Source organism: Crocuta crocuta, unplaced genomic scaffold, assembly GCF_008692635.1.
Source record: "Crocuta crocuta isolate KB4526 unplaced genomic scaffold, BGI_CrCroc_1.0 scaffold97, whole genome shotgun sequence".
NCBI classification, from domain to species: domain Eukaryota; kingdom Metazoa; phylum Chordata; class Mammalia; order Carnivora; family Hyaenidae; genus Crocuta; species Crocuta crocuta.
The window spans coordinates 6063634-6069633 of record NW_027531999.1 but is presented as its reverse complement, the minus strand read 5'-3'; positions in this window follow the sequence as shown (position 1 = coordinate 6069633).

The window sequence follows — 6000 nt, the reverse complement described above, 5'->3', positions numbered from 1 at the left end:
TAAACAAATATCCAGAAGAGACCTTTACAAACTTTGAGGCTGAGATACCACCATTTGCAAAGTGAATTTGTATGTGTTTCTGTTTTAGTTTCCTACAGCTGCTGTAATAAGGGAAAACTAACCGGGTGGTTCAAGACAACAATAATTTATTCTCCCATTGTTCTGGCGAGAAGTTCAAAATTAAGGTGTTGGTAGCACCGGGTTTTGTCTGAAAGCTCTGAGGAAGAATCTGTTCTATGCCATTCTCTTAGTTTCTACTGCTGCCGCTAACCCTGTGGGTAGTACTCTCTGCTTCCTTACAGAGAAAATTTTCTACCACTGATCTACATGGATGGGGGAGAAAAAGGGAGAAAGATAAAGTGATAGATATGAATGCATGGAGAAATCTCCAGCAAGTTCATATTTAAAGGACTCTTGAAAAAATGAAAAAAAAAATGATAGAAAGGCGAAGGAGGAGGAGGACAACAAGAAGAAGAGGAGGGGGTGAGGGTAGAGGTGGAGGGAAAGGGAGGAGGGGGAGGAGGGGAATTTGTTGAGGAGGAAGAAGGGGAAATAATTGCAGAAGTGGCAATGACTATATGGAAATTTCAGTGAAGTTAAAAGTTCACAAGATTCTGAGGCTTGTGAAAATTATTAATAGCAAAAATTAATTGCAAGGTAAGGAAATAAGAATGGGGTACAAGGCTACCACTTGGGGTGAATGGCATAATGCTACTGAATAGAAAAAAATTAAATTAAGTTATTGAACTCTCTTTACTAACTCCTTAAATGTGTTCCATTTTTTCCTGTGAAGATTTATCATCACTTGGAAAGAACTAAACAGTAATAAGAAGCAAGGGAGATCAAGAGAGTAAAGTAGCAAAGAAATACCCATCTGGTCAAGTTCATCTCGAGGCCTGGGTGAACAATACCTCAAGATACCAAAAAGATACCATCCTATCTATCCATCAAAAAGCTATGGATGATTATTAAGTGGCTATTGATAAACTTCAGGAATTTGGAGACAACTGAAGGGTGCTTAAAATATAGAGTCAGAAAAATAAAGCCTCATATTAAAAAGAAAAAAAAAAGAATCTGCAAGCGATTGAATTGAGAGCTTGCTAGAACTCCCAGTGAGACTCTAGGATGAACTGGTGAGTCTTTAAGAACTGAGAAAAGAAACGTGATTAGGCGGAGAGCAGGTTTACTAGAAAAATCAGGCCAGGTAAACTTCATATAATTTTTAGATAGGCTCATAATATATATCTTGATTTTAGAGAGTCTTTTGGCAGGCTCTCTTATAGTACCCTTAGAAGGAAAAGATTTAGAAAGAATGATGTTTGCAGATCAAGAAGTATTGTGAGTGTGGTTATGTGGATTTGTAATTAGAGCACTTGATTAATGATATTCCCCAAAGCGCTGACTAATGAGTGGATGCCAAGTTATGCAGAATTCTCCAGGAGTATGTTAGGGTCTTATTCTTGAATTTTTATGAATGATTTGGCTAAGGACATTGCTGACACGATGTTAAAATTGCAGAAACTCGGTAGCACAAGGGCTAGGTAGCATGTCTTACGGTAAAACCAAAATCTAAAAATATCTTCAGAAACGGATGCAAAATTCTACACTTAGGTCCCAAACAAAACAGCAAACATGAACAGTGCAACTGAACCCAAACCAGCAAAACAAAGCTGCGGTTCTCGATGCCAACGTTGCATGTTAGCATTGACTGGAGAGAGTTTTATTTAATTGGTCTGAGTGTGGCCTAAGCATCAGTATTTTCAGAGGCATTCCAGTTGATTCTAAGTTGAGCCAGCTGAGAATCGCTAACTATGTAAGGAGAGGAGGATGGTATGTGGAATAACCAAAGCCCAGTGTGTGTAAGGAAATGTTTGGAGGCTTTGTGGACTGCAAAATCAGGGAAGCAACAGTGAGATGTGGTGACTGAAAAAGCTAAAATGATCTTAAGCCGTAAGTATTGAACAGAGAATTAGAAAATGGCAAAAGCAACCCCCATTTGTCAGATAATTACTCTTGTGCAGGCACAGTAGAAAGGATTTTTAGTCCTTACATTAACACTGTGAGGTCGCTATTACCACCACCACCCCCATTTGCAGCGGAGAAACCAGAAGCTTGCTGAGGCTGAGTAACCCAGCTAGTGCCTAAATCACCCAGCTAGTGTCTAGTATGGCTATGGTTTACTGAGCAACTATATAGTAAAGAGTTGAAGAGGGTCTGGAGAGACCAATTGTGCTGGGGGTTTATTAGAAAAGAAAAATCTAAGTAACAGTTTCATGAAAAATTTAAAGTGAATAAAGATAATGAAGGAAATACAAAATTCAAATCTTTTCCTGAGATTTTCAGTCTACAAGATGTGAATATTTGTGGGAGCTACAAATAGAAATATGGTGCTAGGGAAGAGGGGTACATTTTTAGAGAAAACTAATTTTGCTTTTAAATAGGATAGGTAATATTTATTAAGTACCCGTGCCAGGCATTTTATATAGATCTCATTTAGGCCTCATACAGTCCTACGTACTGTCAGTAGTATTTTCATTTTAGAGAAGTTGCCCAAGATTACAGAATAAGTGGTATAGCCAGGGGTTGAATCCAGGTCCCTATGAGGTTGAGTCTGCTCTCTGAATCACCTGGCTGTACAATATGGCAAATCGGGTTTAAGATGGATATGCAATATGTAAGCAGAAACATGCCAGAACACTTGGACATATGGGAATGGAGCACAGGCAAAATGATTGGATTTATGTCTGAGTAGTTAATAGTTTATAAATGTATATACTAAGTTATTTCAAATGAGGCATTAGCACATAAATATTTTTAAGTGTCATAAATATAATATTACTAGTTTCTAAAATTTTTTTATCAAGACTATAAATATGTTTTGCTTGTGTTTGAGAAAGAGAGAGAGAGAGGGAAAGAGAGAGAAGGAGGGGCAGATGGAGAGGGAGAGAGAGAATCTCAGGCAGGTTCCACACTCAGGGTGGAGCTCTGTCCCACGATCATGGGATCATGACCTGAGCCAAAATTAAGAGTGGGACGCTTAACCAACTGAGCCATCCAGACACCCCAAGGCTGTAAATAGGTATATCATCAATAGATACTCTTTTTTTGTACAATTCCTGGTTCCTCCTCTGTAGTAAGTATCTCTTGCTCTCCAGTGGTGACAATACTGAGTTATTCTTCTTATGTCTTGGAGCAAATGCTCTCTCTGGGGGAAAATCCAAGAAAGAAACTCAAGTTATTTTGACTCTTGTATTTTAAAAAAGTTTGTTTATCGTTAGGTAACTCACTTCTATTTTAATCATTATTTTGGCGTCTCTGTTGAGGTATAATTGACATCCAAATGAACAGCACACATTTAAAGTGTACACCTTAACGGATTTTGACATACGTATACACTTGTGAAATCATTACTACAGTTAAAGTAACACACATTTCCATCAATTTCAAAACTGTCCTGGAATCTTAATCGGTCCTCCACCCTCATCCCTTGGCAACCACTGATCTGCTTTGTGTCTTGACAGATTAGTTTGCAGTTCTAAAATTATATATAAATAGACTCAGAGTCTGTATTCTTTTTTTCTCTAATTTCTCTCGTTCAGAATGATGCTTTTGAGATTCATCCATATTGGTGAGTTTATCAATGGTTCATTCCAGTTTACTGCTAGGAAGTAAGCCATTGTATACATATATTACAGGTTGTTTATCTGTTCACCTGCCAGCAGACATTTGAGTTATTTCCAGTTTGGCACTACTATAAATAAATCTGACATTAACATTCATGTTCTTCTCTTTGGGGTAGACACCTAGGAATGGAATGGCTGGGATATATGGTAGATGTGTGTTTAGCTTTTTGAGAAACTGCCAAATTGATTTCCAATAGCAGTATTTTAATGTCCTAGTTGTGCCATATCCTTACCAACACTTAGTATGATCAGCCTTTTTGATTTTAATATTCTAAAAACTATGTAGCAGTATCTCCTAGTAGCTTTAATTTGTCCTTTGATGCTAATGATATTGAGCACATTTTCATGTGTTTGTCATCCTGTAACTTCTTTTGTGAAGAGTCTGGTCAAATCTTTTCTCCATTTCTTTAGTAGGGATTTCTGTCTTCTTATTGAGCTGTATGAGTTCTGAATACAAGTCCTTTCTCAAATATATTTTCTGCAAGTGTCTTCTCCTGTTTGAAGCCTTGGTTGGACTATTAAAAGTAAGAGTTTGCCCCCAAACAATAGACATTTCCCTTAAACCAACTCTAGATTGTGACATATCTTAGGTTAAGTTAATAGCTACTTCCATTATAATAAAGCTCTCACACCTGTTAGGAAATGAGGCAAGCTTTTTTTTTTTTTTTTTTTTTTTCTTAGCATTCTCCATGCAATGTAAAAAGAATTTGAGGATTTTTTACTTAGATCATACAGAAAATTTTGTATTCTCCAAAATGATATAAATATAATAACAAGACAGGTATTTTATATAATCAGCATTTTTTTCTAAAATGTGGTATTTCTGTCACTTCTCCTATTAGTATGTATAATAATGATGGACTCATTTCATTGTATAAATATCCACTGCAGAAAGAATCCCAGTACCACTTCATTCAGTTTATTTTCATTAAAATTACTATTTTTTCCAGATTCATTTTACTGGACCAGCTTTATATTTATAAAGTTATAGTTTTAGTTTTCTGAAAATCCTGGACAGTGCTCTTATAAATTTATATCAGAGGATGTTATGATTTTTAAATGCCAGACCTATAAAAGTCAAAAGTAAGAATGAAATGGTAGATGTTCCAAAGGAAACACCTCTGTGATATAAATAATCTTTGTAATTTTCTCTAATATGCTACAAATGTATTTCTAACTCTAAAAGAATAATCCCTTCATAGAATAACAATCCAGTTTGATTTAGACTGCGACTAAAAATTAACCAAGAGCGTCAAGCAGTTGTTTAGAAAAGAGTAGGTCATAGAAAAAAAACTCTAGCTGTGGAATTGTTTCCAAACAATTGGAAATAAATCTTCTTAAGATCAACCTTCTACAGCATTTACTTCCTTTTGCATCTAGGGTGAATTCATTATTAACAAATGATCTGTAACAGGGGCATTGTGTTTATTTGTGTGCAAAGCTGTCATTGCTGAAACACAAATCACAACTGCTCCTTTCCTCCACTATTAACACATCAGCCTCGACATTTGACCAAGAATTATATTTCAGAAATTAGTAACTGGTTGACTAAGTATAGCTCTATTTATTTCCTTTAACTCTATTTACAGCAAATCTATGAATTAAGCACAATCCACCTTTACTTGGCAGAAGGCTATTTTAAAATGAATGTCTAATAAACTTATTTTCTACCAAGATTGTCTTCTTCCCCATCACCCATGCAGCATTCAGTTCAGAATAAAATTCACCAATGAAACAAGATTTCCACTGTTTCATGGTACTCTTAATTCCTTGAGATGGTAATAGGTAGGACTCTAAAAAAACTCTATGCTCAGATGTGTAAAGTACCTGCATACTTGTATTAGTCAGCTTAAGCTACCATAAGAAAATACCACAGCCTGGGGTGGCTTAAAACAACAGAAACTTATTTCCCACAGTTCTGGAGGCTGGAAGTCCCAGATTAGGGTGCCAGCATGGTTGAGTGCCAGTGAGAGCTCTCCCCCTGGCTTGTAGATGGCTGTCGTCTTTCCGTGTCCTCACATGACCCAGAGAGAGAAAGAACTCTCTGGTGTTTCTTCTTCTTTTCTTTTTTTTAAATATTTTATTTATTTCTGAGAGAGAGAGAGAGAGAGAAACAGCATGAGCAGGGGAGGGTCAGAGAGAGAGGGGGACACAGAATCCGAAACAGGCTCCAGGCTCCGAGCTGGCTGTCAGCACAGAGCCCGATGCGGGGCTCAAACCCACAAACTGCGAGATCATGACCTGAGCCGAAATCAGAGGCTCAAGTGACTGAGCCACCCAGGCACCCCTGGTGTTTCTTCTTAAAAGGGCACTAATA